Raw genomic sequence first — 20,151 nt, 5'->3', positions numbered from 1 at the left:
CTGTCCAGTTATTTATAAAATCAGAAATCAGATTCTTTTCAGCGGTGTCTTGGACCGGGCTTCTCACACTTTAATATGGATACGAATCACCTGGCACTGTTAGAATACGGATCGTGCTTTTCATAAAGCTTCCAGATGGTGCTGATGCTGGTGGTCTGTGGGCATCCTTAGAGGAGCAGAGTCTTAGGACAACTTGATTTGGGACCCATCTTGCTTGACTGTGGGGCCTGGCTCTACTTGGGGGAGGGCCTGACTGCTTTGGAAAAAAGATTTCAGAGGTAAGTCAGCCTGAAAAATTTTCCAGTGCAGAAAACCCTTTTCATACAGACATCACTGTGGAGTGCCTGTCTTCCCAGAAGCAGTTGAAATGAAGAGATGTGGTAAAGGGGGAAATGCTTGGTTTTTGTTTGTTTGTTTTTGGTTTTGGTTTTCTGTTTGAAGTCTGGTTTTGGAACCTCTAAACTGCTTCTCTGCCCAAACCCACAGTTATCCAGGGAGGGTTCATCAAAGCTTGGAGGTCCCTGAAGTAACTGATTTGCATTCGCAGTAGAGGGCATCAATTGTTTATGACCTCAGTTGGAAGCCCCTGAGACTTGATCAGGAATGCCAAAAGCAGAGGTTACCCTGTTGATCAGTGCGGGGCCCTTGATGTTAAGAAAAGTACTGGTTGAGATTACAGAGGAATTTCAGGTAGTAATTACAAAGGCAGCCGTCTCTTCTCCTTAGCAACCATCTAAGCAAAGGGAGCAGAAGCTTGGAATAGCAGCGGTCCCTACAGAGAAATCTGTGTGCAGACAGATTCAAAAGCAATTGGATCAAGTTTGCACTAATGACTTTGGGGACCAGAGTGCCCTGAGAATGGAAGAGGAGGGCCTTATTATCAGGGGTGACCTCAAATTTGCAATTACAATGACTCTTGAGCATATAAATGGACACCTGGGTGGGAGGATTGTGTAGTGTGGGTGGTACTCAGTGAATTTCTTTATCTTGGACTTTGGATGGAGAAAAGTTTTTCCTCTGCTTCTCACAAGCTCAGTAGTGACAGATGGTTCTTATTTTCTTGCTGGTTTCTGTTCCCAGAGGAATAAAGTGGGAATTGATGTTCAGAATTCAGCCTATATGAAGATTCTTGCATTAGGGTGGGCAATTTAGGAATACAGGACATTGATTGTGATTATTAAACCAAGACAAAGAAGGGCTGTAGAAGGTTGTGGACTGGTCCTGTGACCTTGAGCAGGCTGTTATCTTTCTAGCATTGTTTTACTGTAGTGAGGGTAATAATTCCTGCCCTCAGTGGGCTGGAGACCGTGTTCACCAAGTGTCTAGCAGCATATTTGTTATAGAGCTTTTCAGTAGGTGGAAGAGTTCTCTGAGGTACCTTAAGCTATAGCTTATGATTGCATTTCAAGATGAGAGCTGGAGTTCTGATTTGAATGTAAACTTGAGTTTCATCAATTGGGTATAGCAACAACTAACATGGTAGAGAATACAAGATGTCAAGAAAGTAAGATCTCCGAGTAGGAGGACAACCAATAAGTATTTTTCACAAATGTGACTAACTTCTGAGCCCTTTGCACATTGAGGTAACCAGTGAAATGCCTGGGGCTCTAATGATAAGAGGAGAGTTAAGTTCTGGTTATTCTAAGAACTTACAGAATCTTGGGTGCTTCGAGACCAAGGACTATATGAGTCTCTTCAATTCTTTCTCTTCCAGTCACCTCGTAACAGAGTGACTGTGATTACCACTCAAAACCCATTGACTATGCATTGATCAATTCCAGATTCTCTCTAGGACCTGCTCTAGCATTTACGCTGTCTGGTGCAAGAGCCACTCATACATAGCATGTGGCTTTGAGCACTCAACATATGACCAGTTCAAGCTGAGATGTGCTTGCAAGTATAAAATACACATTGGATTTCAAAGACTTAATATAGAAAAAGTAACAGTATATATAAAAGTATATTACTAATTTTTGTATGTGGAATACTTGTTAAAATATTTTGGGTACATTGGCTTAAAGAAAACATTAAAATTTGACCCGTGTTTACTTTTTTGTTTTTGTTTTTTTTTTTGAGAGAGAGACAGAGTGCAAACAGGGAAGGGGCAGAGAAAGAGGGAGACACAGAATCTGAAGCAGGCTGCCAGGCTCTGAGCTGTCAGCACAGGGCTGGGCACGGGGCTCGCACCTGTGAACCATGAGATCATGACCTGAGTTGAAGTTGGATGTTTAATCGACTGAGCCACCCAGGTGCTCCTGTGTTTGCTTTTTGTTAACATGGCAACTTAGGGGATTTAAAATCACACTTGTGCTCGCATTTTATTTCTGCTGGACAGTGCTAGTCTAGACTGCACTGAGACCCATATAGGAATTAACTGGAGAGGCTTACCTCCTCAAACTCCCATCTCAAAAAGTTAACAAAACAAAACTTTGTAGTGGCTTATGGGAGCTTCCTGATCTGAGTTCTCTTGTCCTTTCTCAGCAAAAGGAGCACTCTGATGGTGCAAGTTAATCATATTTCTGTGGCAAACACAGTAAGTCTTTCCAGATACAGTCTCAAAGTTTTTACATCATTTATATTCAGATTTTTCTTAATAGTGTTTTAAGTCCACATTTGACAGTTGTTCCCTAAGGGGCAGTGTTTATGTGAGGGTGTCTGTTTCTAAAACACATAGAAACAAATAGGGCAAAAGAATCTTTAAACAAGAGAAAAACTACACAGTGCACTTTTAGTCAACATTGACCTTACTGTAAAAATAGTAGAAGAAAGAAAATAAGGTAGTTTTGCATCAATTTAATGGTATCATAATTACTGCTTCTCTTTCTTCATAGAATGCAGGGAATCAGCAAAGAAAATTTATTCTTCCTGCTTCTGAGTTGTCAGGGAGTTATTGAAAGCGAACCGCAATGCCATTTCTGCAGCAGAACGAATGTGAGAGGAGAATGGTAAATTAAATAAGGGCGAGATGATTTAGCCAGCTGCTTCAGTCTCCTGACTGATGGCTCATAAGATGCAAATACATGTAGGGCTTTGTGCTATTAAATAGAGTTATGGTTCTCAATTTGAAATGAATACGGTGATGTGGCTGAATAGCCATATTAATGGGATATTTTTGGTCACCCATTTGTCCTTCGATTATCTCGGCTCCAGAGATGGGAGTGATCAACACTGCGCCTTAATCACGGGGAGTGGAGGGATGGCCTGTCGATAAATTGGGATTGAAGAACGGCCCGTGAATTCTTTTACCATATCACTGTGTTCCCCAATTTTGATTTAACATACCATTTCTCTTTCTTGAAGGCCATCTATGGATATAGAGGAATTTTTAAAACCTCATTCAACCCTTGGTGAATCCTCAAAGTTGAGAGGGACATCCTGTGGCTGGTAATTATATGGGAGAGCTCTTAGTATTTTAAAGGTGTTTAGGTGTAGTTGGTCTATACTGTTTGTTGTATTGGGGGGGGTGCGAAACATACATTACCAGTGAGACCCTACTAATAAATTGTTACTAAATGTTTTTTCTTTTCTTTATAACTTTTTTTTTTAATTTAAATTCCAGTTAGTTGGGGCACCTGGGTGGCTCAGTCTGTTAAGCATCTGACTCTTGATTTCAGCTTAGGTCATGAACTCATGGTTTGTGGGATCCAGCCCTGCATTGGACTCAGTGCTGATAGCACAGAGCCTGCTTGGGATTCTGTCTTTCTCTCTCTCTCTCTCTCTCTCTCTCTCTCTCTCTGCCCTTCCCTCCTTGTGTTCTCTCTCTCAGAATAAACAAACATAGAAAATAAATTCCAGTTAGTGAATGTAGTATAATATTAGTTTTAGGTGCACAATTTAATGATTCAAGTGTCACTAAATGGTGAAGTACTTTAACTTCCTTAAGATATTCCAAAATAGTTTCTACTCTTTTTGTCTTTTAATGCTGGAGTTTCTGGATTATAACACCAAGTCACCTTGACAAAACCCCCAGAATCCTAACTAGGGAAATATACTGGGCCAGCGTTGGGAAAAGGATTGTAAAAATGGAGGAGCTTCTGTATTAGTCACTATCCTATGGTTTTCTCTAGGTAATGGTGGTAGAAAGTTTCATTCATTCAGTAAGCATTTATTAAACACTATAACGCTTGTAAACACTATGTAAGATCAGGAGAATAACCCTAATGGACAGTATATGGTGGGTACTTGGCTCCCCTTTGGCTTTTTCAGTGTCCCCTGTCCCCTGTCTCCTGAAGGACCAGGTTAGCATAGCACTTGACTGCTTCTCACCCTTGAATCTCAGGTGGTGGAGATCATGAAATCTAAGGGAAAGTTGTCCAATGCCATTTGTAACTTGTCTGTCTACTCCTTCAAAACCATGTTGAATTTCTTCAAGATCATTACTCCAAGTCTTGAAACATTAGGTTATCTTCATAACAAATGGTTTTAATCTTAACAGTATCCTTCACTTTCTGAGAGAAATGAAAATTTTCTTTTTTTAAAAAAAATTTTTTTAACGTTTATTTTTGAGAGAGAGAGAGACAGAGTGTGAGTGGGAGAGGGTCATAGAGAGGGAGACACAGAATCCGAAGCAGGCTCCAGGCTCTGAGCTGTCAGTGCAGTCCCTGATGCGGGGCTTGAACTCAGGTGAGATCAGACCTAAGCCGATGTCAGACATGTAACCGACTGAGCCACCCAGGTGCCCCAGAAATGAAAATTTTCTATTCTAAACTCCAGGTTATCCAGATTTTTATGAATTCAGTTGATGGATAGAGTATATGAAACTTTTGGAATTATGTTTTTTAAAATTTTTTAAATGTTTTTTTTTTTTTTTTTAATTTATTTTTGAGACAGAGACAGAGCATGAGCAGGGGAGGGGCAGAGAGAGAGGGAGACCCAGAATCTGAAGCAGGCTCCAGGCTCTGAGCTGTTAGCACAGAGCCCAACACGGGGCTTGAACCCTTACACTGTGAGATCATGACCTGAACCGAAGTCGGACGCTCAACCTACTGAGCCACCCAGGCGCCCCTGGAATTATTATTTACTATTTTGAGTTTTAGCTCATCCTGCATGGCGGTTCATATGCTCCACTGCATTAATCCTCATCTATTTATATTTCAATCACCTTGTTCATCTGTTAATCTATTCATCTGCAAAATTCCTGCCAAACTCCGCTATAATAGCTGATATGCAATACATTACACAAGAGTCATTAAGGGCAAATGAAAAAGAATGGTATTCTGACTTTGATCTTTATCTGGAATTCTCCATGACTCTCCTGTAGTGTCTGATGGCAGCAAATGTTCCAAAAGTTAGCTGGTTGGATAGTCTCAGCTTTTTATCTTCATTCTTGGCATTTTAAAAATTGGATGCCAGCTAGTCAGTACAGTTTACTGTGTTGCAGTTTCTTAAATATCCTTGTTGAAATGAAACTATTCATTGTTTTCCAGAGCAAGCAATTTTAACAGTTTTGATGCTAGTTTTCAACTTCCAAGTCATCTCCTGTTTTGTTTTGTTTTGTTTTTTGTTTTGTTTTGTTTTGTTTTTACACTCTGCATGTAACCCAGCAGCCAATCCTATTGCTTCTACATTCAGAATATATACTGAATTGACAACTTTTCATAATGTCAGGTGTCACCAGCATTGACCAAGCCATGGTCCTCACTACTCTCGACTTTTGTAGCAGGCTGTTAACTGGGTTCTCTGCTTCACCCTTGGCTTGCTACAGTCGTCCAAATAGCAAAGTATGGATCCTTTAAAACTTAAGTCAAACTATGTAACTCTGCTCCTTAAAACTCTCTAGTTGCTTCACATTTAATGGAGAATCAGATTCAATCCATATCTTTGAATGATCCCTTTTTCCGATTTCATTGCCTTCTAATATCCCCTTGCTCACTCTGCTTTGCTCACACACATCAATCTTATAAAACACACACTCCCCTCAGGGCTTTTGCACCTGCTATCTTTTCTTACTGGTTTCCTCTTCTTCCAGTTCTTTACAAGGTTTACTCTGTTATTTCTCTCATTTCTTTGCTCAAATGCCACTTAAGAGCCCCTTCTGAAGTCCCTGTTTAAAAGAGAACACCCCCTGCCCCGCCCGGCTTGCTAGAAATGCAATAGTTGTTGAATGGGTAAAGCAACTATTTTTCATGGAAGACATTTAATTTCCTGTTCCATTTATGGGAATAGATAAGGAATGTATAATATTCTTAGCAGAAGATGACACACAAATACTACAACAAAGTAAAAATAAGACATGGTAAAAATTCTAAACCATATATTTAGTTAAAGTACAAACTGTAACAGAACAAAGACTCAAATTTTTGAAAAATGGAGATCTTTTTTGGAACAGCCAACATTTGTAATGAGCTCATTAATTTATGCAAATGTGTAGTGTTGTTGGTATAGTTTTAAGTATCCTTTTTCTAAATTAGTAAATACTCCTTTTGTGATCAAATTTAAACTATCCATGTACTTGACACAATACCCTTTTATATCTCTGTGTATATGGTATATATACAATTCTATATGACACATGTTTAATTGTCAGTAATTCATGATTTTTTACACTAATGAAAGTTATGAATTAGATTGTTATTTCCTGTTGTTACTTGGGAATCTGTTATTTTTTAAGACTTTATTTTTTTTAAGTAATGGCTACAGCCAACGTGGGGCTTGAATTTACAACCCCAAGATCATCAAGTCACATACTCTATCAACTGAGCCATTGAGGTGTCCTGGGAATCTGTTATTATTGATGAATTATTATTTGTAGATATTAGATATACACATGCAAACTTACAGAAGGAACATTTCTTCTGTAATGAGAAGATCATCTTCATTTGTAACTGTGTGAATTTACTAAATTGTTTGGCTTGTTGTTTTAGTTCCAAAAGGAATGTTGTATATTACAGACTTAAAGGTAGAAATATATGGTACTGTGAAATCTGATCTTGAAGATTCACAATTTTAAAATCACAGTAAGCTCTCATGAACCACCTCCCCCTTAGAAAGGCTGAAATAATCAGACAAAAAATGGATAGTACCAAGTCGATGAGGATACAGAGCAATTGGAATTCTCCTACATACAGTGCTGGTAGGAATGTAGAATCATTCACCCACTTGGTGGGAAAAATTGGCCATTTCTTACTCTGTTACACATATATTTAAATATGACCCAGCAATCCCATTCCCAAGTGAAATGAAAACTTTGTTCACACCAAAATTCGTATGCTAATATTTATGGTAGCTTTATTTGTAACTGTCAGAAACTAGAAACAGCCCAGACATGCTTCAGTTGGGGAATGAAAGAACAGACTGGTACATCCATACGATGAAATCCTACTCAGCAGTTAAGAGGAACAAGCTATCGATGGAAACCTCAACATCGATGGATCACAAAATGCATTATGCTATGTGAAAGGAGTCAGATTCAGAAGGCTACAGAATGTAGGATTCCATACACTAAAGGTGACATTATGAGAACAGAAAACAGATCCATGGTTTGGAGGAGGGGCTGACTACAAAGGGGCAACAGGAAAGAGTTTTGGGGGGTAACAGAACTGTTTTATGTCTCGATTGTGGGGTGGTCACATGACTATGCATTTGTCAAAACTCCTAGATCTATACACCAGAACAAGGGAATTTTAATGTATGTGACTAATAAGGATTTTTAAAAACTTCTATTGAGGTATCATGGGCACACAACATTAGTTTCAGGTATATAAGGTAATTATTCAGTATTCGTATATATTGCAAAATGATCACGATAAGTCAACATCTGTTACATAATTTTTTTCTTATGCAAACTTGTAAGATTTACTCTTAGCAACTTTCAAATATGTAATATAGTGTCAGCTATAGTCTCTGTGCTGTACATTGTATTACTGTAACCTACTTATAATTGGAAGTTGGTACCTTTTGACTTCCTACACCCCTTCACCCATCCCTCATCCCTGCTTCTAGCAACCACCCATCTGTATCCATGAACTTAATTTTTTTTTTTATTTTTAGATTCCACCTAGAAGTAACATATTGTGGTATTTGTCTTTTTCTGACTTATTTAATATAGCATAATGCCTTCAGGGTCCATCCATGTTGTTGCAATTGGCAAGATTTCATTCTTTCTTGTGGCTGAATATTCTATTTTATATAAATACCACATTTTCTTTAGTCATCCCTGAATGGACACTTGTTTCTATAGCTTGGCTATTATATACACTCCCATGTTCATAGCATCATTATTTATATCTTTTTGAGTTAGTGTTTTTATTTTCTTCAGATAAATATGAAGCAGTGGAATTGCTGGATCGTATAGTAGTTACGTTTCTTTTTTTTTGAGGAGCCACCATACTATTACCCGTAGTGGCTGTACTGATTTACATTCCCACCAACAGAGAATGTAATCTTAGAGTTGAGTAGGATATTAGTTGTGGGCTTGTTCATACATGGCCTTTATTATGTTGAGGTATGTTTCCTCTGCACTCACTTTGAGAGTTTTTCCTTCTTTTTTGTTTTTTGAGAGAGAGCGTGCATGAGCCAGGGTGGGGGTAAGGGGAGAAAGAGAGAGTACCTTAAGCAGTCTCCATGCCTGGCATGGGGCTTGATCTCCCAACCCTGAGATCATGACCTGAGCCGAAATCAAGAGTTGGACACTTAACCAATTGAGCCACCGAGTTGCCCCAGAGAGTTTTATCATAAATGGAAGTTATTTTTTGTCAAATGCTTTTTCTGCATCTATTGAGATCATCATAGGATTTATATCCTTCTTTCCGTTAACGTGGTATATCATGTTGATGGACTTGTGGGTACTGAAGCATCCTTGCATACCTGGAATAAATCCTACTGGATTGTGGTGTATGATCCTTATAATTTATTGCTGAATTCAGTTTGCTAATATTTTGAGGATTTTGCATCTGTGTTCATCAGGGCTAATGGTCTGTCATTTTCCTTTCTTATGGTGTCCATATCTGGTTTTGCTGTCAGGGTAATGTGGGGCTTACAATGACTTTAGAAGTGTTCCTCTTTTATTTATTTTTTTTTTTGGAAGACTTTGAGAAGGATTGGTATTTTTCTTTGAATATTAGGTAAATTCACCAGTGAAGCTGTCTGGTCCTGGGCTTTTGTTTGTAGGGAGTTTTAACATTACTAGTTCAATTTCTTTACCAGTAATTGGTCTGTTCAGATTTTCTATTTCATCCTGATTCAATCTTGGTAGGTTGTATGCTTCTAGGAATGTACCCATTTATCCTAAGTTGTCCAGTTTGTTAGTGTATAATTGTTTGTAGTCACCTTTTATGGTCCATAATATGCTATAGTATTAAGATATTAGTAGTGTCTCCACTTTCATTTCTGATTTTAATTGAGTCCTCTCTTTTTTCTTGGAGAGTCTAGCTAAAGGTTTATCAGTTTTGTCGATCTTTTCAAAGAATCAGCTTTTTTTTTTTTTTTTTTTTTTTTTTTTTCTGGTCTTTTCTATTGTCTTTTTAGTCTCTGTTTCATTTATTTCTGTGCTGATCGTTTTTTTTCCTGCTGATTTTGAGGGTTTTTTTGTGTTTTTGTTTTTTTTTGTTTGTTTGTTTGTTTGTTTGTTTGTTTTTAGTTCCTTCAGGTATACAGTTAGGCTGTTTGAGATTTTTTTGTGCTTCCTGAGGAAGGCATTTATTTCTATGTACTTCGCTCTTAGCAATGTTTTTGCTGTATCCCATAAGCTTTGGTATGTTGTACTTTGATCTTTGTCTTAAGATATTTTTTATTTCACTTTGATTTCATTTTTGACCTGTTGTTTGGTAGCATGTGTTAGTCTCCACATACTTGTGAATTTTTTAGTTTCCTTGTGGTTGATTTCTAGTATCATACCATTATGGTGAAAAAAGATGCTTGATGGATTTTCAGTCTTCTTAAATTTCTTATTACCTGTTTTGTAGCCTAACAAATGATCTGGTTTGTGAATGTTGATGGGCACTTGAGAAGAAATGTGTACTCTGTTGCTTTTGGATACAATATCCTGTATATATCTGTTAAGGCCATCTAGTCTCACATGTCATTTAAAGCTGATGTTTCCTTATTGATTTTCTATTTGGATTATCTGTCCATTAATGTGAGTGGGGTATTAAAGTCTCCTGTTATTTTATTGCACCCTTTTTCTTCCTTTATGTCTGTTAATATTTGCTTTATATTTTTAGGTGCTTCTGTATTAGGTACATAAATATTTACAAATGTTGTATGTTCTTGGATTGACCCTTTTATCATTATGTAATGCCCTTATTACATAATGACATACATAATACATAATGACATTACATAATGTCTCTTCTTACAGTCTTTGTTTTAAAGTATATTTTGTCTGCTATAATTATGGTTACCCCAACTTTCTTTTGGTTTCCATTTGCATGGAAATACCTTCATTTTCATTCTCTGTGTGCTCTTATATCTAAAGTGAGTCTCTTATAGGCAGCATATAGATGGGCCTTGTTTTTTTTATCCATTCAGTTACTCTGCCTTTTGATTGGAGAATTTAGTCTATTTATATTTAAAGTAATTATTGATAGGTGTGTACTTAAGTTAATTGTTGTTTGGCTGTTTTGTACAAAACACTGTTCCATTTGTCTTTTGCTATCTTCCTTCATGGTTTGATGACTTTGCTAGTGGTGTGCATAGATTTCTTTCTTATTTTTTTGTGTATCTACTATAGGTTTTGCTTGGTCATTGCCTTGAGACTTACATGTAACAAGTTACATTTATAACAGTCTGTTTTAAGTTGGTAACACATTCTAAAGCTTACATTTGTACTCTCCCCTAGTCATGTTTGTTTTTGATATCACATTTTACAGTTTTTTATCTTGTGTATACCTCAGCTCATTATTGTATTTATATTTATTTTTACTACCTTTGTCTTTTAATCTTTATACTACCTTTATAAGTGATTAACCCACTGCCTTTGCTATATATTTCTTGTGAGATTTAGACTTTGCTATATGCTTGTTACTAATTAGTACCCTCTTTTCAGCTTGCAGAATTCCATTTAGCAACATTTGTAATGCTGATTTAGTGGTGAAGAACTTTTAAAAGAAGTTTTTAACTTTTGCTCGTCTGGAAAACTCTCTCTCTCCTTCAAGTCTCAATGATAACTTTGTTGAGTAGAGTATGCTTAGGTGGTTTCTTCCAGCACTTTGAATATATTGTATCACTGTCTTCTGTCCTGCAACATTTCTTCAGAGAAATTCACTGATGAACTTATGGGGTTTCCCTTGTACGGAACAGGTTGTTTTCCTTTTGCTACTTTTAAGATTCTCTCCTTGTCTTTGACTTTTTAATTATAATATATCTTGGTGATGGTCTCTTTAACTTTATCGTGTTTCGAATCTGTGGGCTTTCTGGATCTGGATATCTGTTTTCTTACCAAAGTTGGGAGTTTTCAGTCTTCCTATTTCTTTAGTCTGGCTTATTTCTTCAAATAGGTTTTCTGCCCCTTCCTCCTCTTTCTGAGATGCCTGTAATGCAAATGTTGGCCTGTTCCAGAAGTCCCTTAAAGTCCCTTCTTTTTTTCCTGCTCACATTGGGTGACTTTCTCTGGCCTGTCTTACTGATCCTTTCTTCTGCTTTTTCTTTTTTTCTTTTTAAAAAAATTTTAACTTTATTTTTGAGAGAGAGCACACGAGCAGGGGAGGAGCAGAGAGAGAGGGAGACACAGAATCCAAAGCAGGCTTCATGCTCTGAACTGTCAGCACAGAGCCCAACATGGCGCTCGAACTCACAAACCATGAAATCATGACCTGAGTTGAAGTCAGATGCTTAACCAACTGAGCCACCCAGGCACCTCTCTGCTTTTTCTGATCTGCTCTTGAACTACTTTAGTGTATTTTTCAGTGTAGTTAGTGTATTCTTCAGTTCTGTGGTTTGTGTTTGGAACTTTCTCGTGTATTGTCTGTTATATTGTCAGTGTGTTTTATCTCCTTTTCTCCCCAGCTTGGTGAGCATCCTTAAGATTGTTACTTTGAATTCTTTACCAAGCAAATTACTTATCTCCACTTAATGAAGTTTTTTTTTTTTTTTTCTCCCTGAGGTTTTATGTTGTTCTTTTATTGGGAACATAGTCCATTGCTGCTTCATTTTGCTTGACTCTCTGTGTTGGTTCTATACAGTAGATGACACAGCCACCTCTCCCATTCTTGAAGATTTGGCCTTGTGAACTTTATTGTTCAATCTTGCTTTAGTTCTTGGTGGTCTCTCAAATGTTTGTGATTGTCCAGGGAACCTATTTTATTTTTAATTAATGTCAGTAGTTGAGGGTGTGGCAAGATCAGTCAGTGTCCCAAAGGTGAGAATGTCAGCACCTGAAACCAGACCCTCAGGCCACAACATTTTAAGGAATGCTGTGAAACTGTCAGCATAAGTCCTACTGGCTCCCAGAGCCAGGCAATTGGAAGGTGTACCCTGGGCATCAGTTGCAAAAATCAGGGCTCCAGATATGTACATAAAACTCCTTTCTGGGAGGTACCAGAAAGCTGTAGTGAGGTGGAAGGAGAGTATCTAGAGATGGTGTCTCCTAGCCTGTGTTCCCTGAGAGTACTTCTGTAGCCTCTAGATATATGCCAAACATGAATCCTGCTGCTAAGGCTGGGGGTCCAGGACTAGCAAGTAGGCCTTTCACAGAGAGGCTGGGGGTATTGCAGTCTGTTTTCTGTGTGTTTCCCTGTGGGTGATTACCTGCTAAGAACGGTCTCTCTTATGGTTATTGCCCCATGAGACCCAGAAACACGGGCTCCTCTGGCTACCAGAGCTAGGTGATCAAGGGGTATCCTCTGGGCAGCAGTTGTAAAAACCAGGGCACCAGGCTTAAAACTGGGGTACCAGGTATGTAATGTACAAGAGCTCCCATCCTAGAGGTGCTGGTGCTCTGGAGCACGGCAGAGGGAGAGTGCAAGAATAGTGCCTGTCGTCCAAAACCTCAGGAAAGGTTGCAGTCACCCCTTAGATGTATGTTTTATTAGAAGCCTGTCAGGCTGCAGCTATGATGGTAAGCTAATAGTCCTCTTTCACAGAAAGACTGAGCTCCTGGATCTGTTGTCCTTTGCTGTGCCCTGGGTGCAGTAGCTATTTAAGAACTCATTCTTTCTTGGGTTACAGCCCTGTGGGACCTGTGAATAGAAGCCTGTTGGTCAACCAGAGCCAGGAGATCTAAAAGTGTCCCCTGGTAGCAGCTGCTGAAATCGGGGCACTAGACAAGGACATAAGCTCCTTTCTGGAAGGTACCAACGAACTGGAGCAAGGTAGAGAGAGATCACAAAGGTGGCATCCACCAGCCTGTGTTTGTGGGAGCACTTCTGTGGGCTCCTCTGAGTGCACCAGACCAGAAGCCTGACCCTCAAGCCAAGCTCCAGGACAAGCAGATAGGCCTCTTTGGCAGGAAGGTCGGACTGTGTTTTGGTCTGCTGTCTGTGCAGTGCCCCAGTACTAGTAGTCAGTAAAGAATGGTTTTTCTGATTGTTACATTCCCATGGGACTCATGTATGTAAGCCCCTCCACTGGCCTCCAGAGCCGGGCAATTGAGGGGCGTTCCCTGGGCAGCAGCTGCAAAAACCAGGTCACTAGACATGAAAACCGGGACATGAGATGTGTGTAGAAGCTCCCCTCTGGGTGCTACTGGCACTCTGTGTGCAGTGGAGATAGAGCGTGAAGAGGACACTGACAGCTGCAGTGAGGCAGGGGGGGATTCCAAAGGTGGCACCTGCTAAAAAGGGGGAAAAGAATAAAGAGGAGAAAAAGGAAAACCTGCTGCAGAGAGAGATCATACAAGAAGGCCCCCATTGAACCATAAAGATGGGACTGGCCAGAAAGGAAACAAAACAAGTATGATGGTTTCTCTTGGCTTCAGCAAAGCAGGAGAGTAGAGTGCTTTAAACTTAGGAAACGAGTCTCTGTCACGTGAAGTCTAGGCACTTTTCTATGGACTGCTTCTGTGCTGGGCCCTGGTGGGTGAGTTTGCAGTCTGCCTACAGGCCTTCTAAGAACTCTTCCTTAGTTCCTCATCCTCCTGGGGTTCTTGTGAGTATGAGCCCTATTCTCAAATCCAGATGTATTGGCAGCTCATGTCTCAGGTGCTGGTCTTAAAAGTTGGGTTGCTCGATGTGGGGTACGAACCCTTTGCTGCAGGTTTTGGGTTCACCCCTGATTGTGCGTTGCCACATTGGGGGTGGGATGCATGACAAGGTTATATTTGGTTGTATTTCAGCCTGTCCTACCCACTTCAGTATGGTCTTCCTCTCATTTGCCCAATGTTGAAGGGGTCACTCTGCCAGTTCTTAGGGTTTTTGTTTTGTTTTGTTTTTTCAGAGGAAATTGTTCCATATATAGCTGTAGAAATGATATCTATGGGAGGTAATGAGTTCAGGATCTTCCTATGTCAACATCTTATACTAGAACTTGGAATTTTTTTGATTATTAAAACCAGTTATGGGTGGCTCAGTTGGTTAAGCGTCTCACTCTTGATTCCGGCTCAGCTCACGATCTCATGGTTTGTGGGATTGAGCTGCACTGACAGCATAGAGCCTGCTTAGGATTCCTCCCCCGCCCTCTCTCTCTGTCTCTCTCTCTGTCTCTCTCTCTGTCTCTCTCTCTGTCTCTCTCTCTGTCTCTCTCTCTGTCTCTCTCTCTGTCTCTCTGTCTGTCTCTCTCTCTGTCTCTCTCTCTGTCTCTCTCTCTGTCTCTGTCTCTGTCTCTACCCATTCTTGTTCTCTCAAAATAAATAAATATTTAAAACAATCAGTTCTGCCTCTGAACCCAGGCATTGATAAAGCCTGAGTGTCCTAGGTGGGTGTGCACATCTAAGTCTTAGTAACTCATCTCATTTTACTTCAGGTGCTATGGTTTTCTAGAGAGACTCTTTCCTGATTCAAGTGGTATTTGTAGCTTGATGGACTTTGATTCTGATGTCAAAAGTAGTAATGGAAGAAACCCTCCCCATAATCTCTTAGCAGCTGTTTCGTATCCTCAGAGGGACCCTCCTGACACAGTAGTGACAATACTATAAAAACTGGGATTTTGTCCCGAATGTTAGAGGTGTAGATAAACTGTCTGCTTTAGTTTCCTCATAAAACCAAATAGACATGAACAGGAAACAGCATGGTATTGTCCATACAAATTACTCCCAAGTTGTGCATTTGGAGCCCTTCTATTGACTAGGGTACCCATCTTAGGGCTCTGACATTGCAACTATGTGTTCTGAGTCTTGGAGAGTTTGCAGAATTCAGTCTTATCAATAAAAACCAAGTTACTGCTGCACTGCTATATATCGGGTGTTAGTGGGCCAGCTCACAATGTGATTTCTCCTGAAACAGATGGTTGATCAGTTGTCTGTTGCCAAAAACTATGTGACAAACATAAATACCAGTCTGAAAATTCTGTCATTCGTAACAAGAGAACATCAAGCGTTGAGTGGTTCTTCTGAGCTGTACCATATTCTCTTTCCTATTCTCACTTGCTGACTGGAAGATACAGTTTATGTTTGTGAAGAATATGAATATATAAAAGTTCTTCAGGTCTTGATTCTTTGTTGAAATCAGCTCAGTTGCCAGTTTTTAGATTATTTGGGGGCCTCTACCTTAGGTGTATCTGCTCCTCTATGGCTCTCTCACGAGTGCTATAAACCTAGATTGATTATGAAATCACCTTCCTACCAACAGATTAGAAGTGAATCAGAACAGGGGTTCCTGGTGGCTCAGTTGGTTGAGTGTCCAACTCTTGATTTTTGGCTCAGGTCATGATCCCAGGGTTGTGGGATCGAGTCCTACACTCAGTGGAGAGCCTAAGATTCTCTTTCTTCCTCTGCCCCTCTCCCCTGTTCATGTGCTTTCTTTCTCTCTCTCTCTTTCTCTCTCAAAAAAAAAAAAATAAAGTGAATCGCAATGGATTAAAATGACATTTTTCTCCTTGGCATTACTCTAGAGCATCAGTTCTTGAGTTTCTGATGTTACTATTCTTGGTTTACTTTGCACAGGATTATTTTCTCTCATGGGTAGTTATTTGAGTATAGAAACGAGTGGGAAAGGACTGTAATTGAACGCCCACTCGGGACTGCAGGAATGTGATAGGCACTTTTCATGTATTCTTCCATTTAACTTTACAACAGTGAGTGAGGTAGATAATTTTGCTGCTTTACAACCAGGGAACTAGGTCCAGGAGAGGTTAATTGTCTTGTATTCTCAAAGATCCGTTTCTCTGATTCCATAACCCGCTCTCTTTATACTCTCCAAGTCTCCATTTGGGAATAGTGTTTTCTCATTGCATTCCCACTTTCTGTAGTGGATGGAGATTGCACTGGTCTTTTGAGATTGAGCCCTGAGCTTTCTGTCAGACCTGGTCTGAGAACCAGGTCTGCACCTTGTTTTACTTTTCAGAGTCCCAAGAGATTTGGCCTAATTTTATGTATTTTACAAAGCTGCCATTACACACTTATCCCTTGTTTCTTTCTCCTCCGTGGCTACCGGTAAAAGAAGATTGAGTCTCACCGTTTCATGGCTCTGAAGAGCAAACCCACAAGACCTTCTCATTTTAATAATTTTAATCACCAAGGAGAAGTAAGAGAGAGAAAACAACAGAAAAAAAATCAGAGTTTCAAAAATAGTTAAAAGTCTTAGTTCTTGAGACTAGTCAATATACCATAGCTCTTGAAATTCTTAGGCATTATTTTTTTTTTATTTTCTTTTTTTTTTAATGTTAATTTTTGAGAGACCGAGCATGAGCTCTGGGGGAGCATGAGGGGAAGAGATAGAGAGGGAGACACAGAATCTGAAGCACACTCTAGGCTCTGAGATGTCAGTACAGAGCCCAACGTGGAGCTCGAAATCATGAACTGTGAGATCATGACCTGAGCTGAAGTTGAATGCTCAACCTACTGAGCAACCCAGGCACCCCAGGCATTATTTCTCAGAAGCTACTAGATGTCTCTTTTACAGGGATTATTTTTGTTGAGGAACTGTGGTCCAAACCAGATTCAGGTTGGTACCACTGATGAAATTTTCTCTCCCAGTTAGGTCACGTTTCCAGTGATTGTTCAAGCACCAAGGGTTTCATTACAAACCGGCTATGTAAGAGACTTTCAGAAAGCAAAGATATTTCATGTTAGAATGTGCCACTTGACAGGACTGGGAAATGATATTAGGCTTAGTTTAAAGTATTTTTGCTGCCCAGGACTGGGACCCATAGCCACATGTGTCCATTGAACACTTGAAATGTGGCTACTTTGAGTTGAAATGTGCCATCAGTGTGAATGACTCACTGGATTCCAAAGACTTAGAAGGGGGTGGGGGGTGGGGAATCTCCATTTTTATATTGATTACATGTACATGAATTTTGTAATTCTTAATTTTGAGCTTACTGTAGATTCATATGCAGTTATAAAATATAATACAGAGAGATCCCCTGTTCCCTTCACCCAGTTTTCCCCGTGGTACCATCTTTCGAAACTATAGTATAATAGCCCAACTGCGACATTGACATTCATGCAATTCACTAACCTTATTCAGATTTCATCATTTTATGCATGCATGTGTGTAATTCTTTGCAATTTAATCACCTGTGTAGATGCATATGACCAGTACCACAGTCAAAATACAGAATTGCGTTGAAAGGATTCCCTGTGCTAAGCTTCCGTAGCTATAGCAACCCGCCTCTCCCCCATTCTCCCCCCTACCCCCAATTCCTAGGAATCCCTAATCTGTTCTCCATCTGTGTACTTTTGTCATTTCAAGATTGTCCTATAAAGGGAATCTCCTATAGTATGGAGCCTTTTGAGATTAGCTTTTCTCACTCAGCAAAATTCTCTTGAGATCCAACCAAGTTGTTATCAGTTCTTTCCTTTTACTGCTGAGTAGTAGTCTTTGTTTCTTCTTACTTTTTAAATGTTGCTATTAGAAAGTTCAAAATTACACTTGTAACTCACCTTTGTGGCTTTCATTGTATTTCTATTAGCACTGATGTAAGTTCATGTTTGTCTGAAGTAATCAAAAAGCATATTTCTGTTGCATTTTCATTGAGTTTCAGGCATTCCTGTGTTAAATGGTGTATTTTGTTCTGTTGATTGTAAATCAGCTTATTTGGAAATGAACAAAAGGACAGTGCCTTTTGAAACAGACAGGGCACCTGGGTGGCTCAGTCAGTTAAGTGTCCTACTGCGGCTCAGGCCGTGATCTCCTGGTTCGTAAGTTCGAGCCCTGCATTGGGCTCTGTGCTGACAGCTCAGAGCCTGGAACCTGCCTCAAATTCTGTGTCTTCCTCTTCTCTCTGCCCCTCCCCCACTCACACTGTCTCTTTCTTTTTCTCTCTTTTTCGCTCTGTCTCTGTTGCTCTGTCTCTTTCTCTCTCTCTCTCTCTCTCTCTCTCAAAAATATTAAAATTTTTTTAATAAAAAAAAATCATTTCAGGAGAGTGAAATCATCTCAGGGTCTCTCCCTTTCCCCTCCCCCAGTTTTTTGGGGGGTTTTTTTGGTCAGTTTTTCAGTAAGAAACCCTTTGTATTTCTGTCTATAAAAGAGACTTTTCATAAGGTTAGGCAGCAAGGAGAGGTGTCTTACAACTGCTGCCAACGCTGTTCAGTACACTGGTTTGAGACTAATTAAATGGCTCCTATTTATCTGATATTTTCCCCCTAGAGAGATTCAGAAATATTTTTTTTTCAACTTAAGCTTCAAAAAGAAACCAGCTCAGTTAGCTTATAGTGGAGGGAAGAAGCAGGACACAGGGACACTTCAGAGCAGATTAGAACTGAGGTGACGGATAATACCATTTTCAATTAAATTGCCTGGGGAAATTAGGTAGGCAGAGAATAATTACCTGAGTTGGCATATATCCAGGTTTCTGAAACTAAGACCCTGCTCGAATGTTCTGAGGATCACTGATGACCACAGGCAGCCAGGGACCTTGAGGGCTGTCTGATCTCAAACATATTTAAATCTTCCGGCTGCAGTGCATGGCAATTTTAAGTCAAATTAGGTAGCATGAGAAACTCTATCAAATAAAACCTTGTAAAAAAAAAAAAAAAAAAAAAAAAAAAACAACTAAGACCTCCCACCCCCAGCAAGCCACACTGCAAAGCATCATATTAAAGGGAGGCTTCTCTGACAAAATTTCTATTTATACATAATATAGAAAATACATCTGTAAATATATTAAATATACTACAAATTAGAGATTACATGTAATTTTTGAATACTTATGTAGTCATAGTTAAACTTATATTTTCGTAACTTCTGCTGTGTGACTACCACCAGGACACTGGAGCTGAGATGGGAACCATAGGAGAAACCTAGAGAGGGCTGAGTGAAGTATCATGGTAGTCTTTCCCTCGCGCAGAGGGCCCTGGCAAGGTGACAGCCCTTGGTCATGCCTTGCGAGGACCAGGAAAGAACGCTAAGTAAATGTCACCTGATTTGTGAGTTCATCCAACCTAGTTGTGGAAATGAGCCTTGAATGTAACCGTACCTTTAATGCAGAAGTCAAGATGCAGTATTGTGTTCCCCACCCCAGCTCTGCCTCCAGTGACCTATTACTGTGACTGCTAAGCATGGGTTTCTTGGGGTCCGTGCCACTGGTAGCGCCTGGTGCCATGCTGCCCCTGCTTTGTCTGGGTGGGGTTGATGGAAGAGAAACGAGGTTGTTCAAGTATAGATTTTGTCTTTTCTCTTTACCTAGAGAAAAGCTCGCTTTGCTTTCTACAAAAGGAAATGGAGCCAGTGGTTTTTCTTTGCTTCTAGTGTTCGCTTTTGCTTTGTTCCTGTCTTTTCATAATCTCTGAATTTCAGAATGCAGGTATAGGAAAATGGGTGTGGAAGGTGTAAAAAAGGAACCAGTTACATTTTTCTTCCTCTCTGTCCCCCCCTCCCCCAATACAGCTATAAGGGGATAGCAGAATGCTTGGATTGTTTCATAGCCTTCCTTGAATAAGGCAGTTCTGGTACATGGGGGGGGGGGGGGGAAGGGAGGGCTTTATGCAAATTATAGAAACACACCCCTTGGCGAGGCTGCAGCCCCCATTTGCCCCCAGCCATGGCCATGAGCCAGATCTGAGTGCAGTGCATGTGTACTCAGCCCTCACCTGTGCTGTATGGTAGGTGCAGAAAGCACCCCTGTCTCCCAGCACTGGGAGCACAGATGGGTGCACAGCCAGATGCAGCTCTT

At 39.9% G+C, this 20,151-nt stretch overlaps 1 protein-coding gene across 14 annotated transcripts in view; it reads left to right on the top strand.

Moving 5' to 3' along the window:
* Positions 1–20,151, top strand: part of PLCB4 (phospholipase C beta 4) — a 422,070-nt gene that overhangs the window by 140,687 nt on the left and 261,232 nt on the right. Inside the window, exon 1 of one of the 14 annotated variants that reach the window (XM_086701705.1) lies at positions 3,361–3,384. The exons of the other annotated variants lie outside the window; for them this stretch is intronic. The gene's annotated coding sequence lies outside the window, so the exon portion shown is untranslated. Of the gene's footprint in view, positions 1–3,360; positions 3,385–20,151 lie in introns of those variants that run through there. 14 annotated transcript variants of the gene reach the window in all.

Source organism: Puma concolor, chromosome A3, assembly GCF_028749965.1.
Source record: "Puma concolor isolate L17-30 chromosome A3, mPumCon1.1.hap2, whole genome shotgun sequence".
Taxonomy (NCBI): Eukaryota; Metazoa; Chordata; class Mammalia; order Carnivora; family Felidae; genus Puma; species Puma concolor.
Note: the sequence above shows the minus strand (reverse complement) of the source record. Positions and strands in the feature narration are given on the sequence as shown.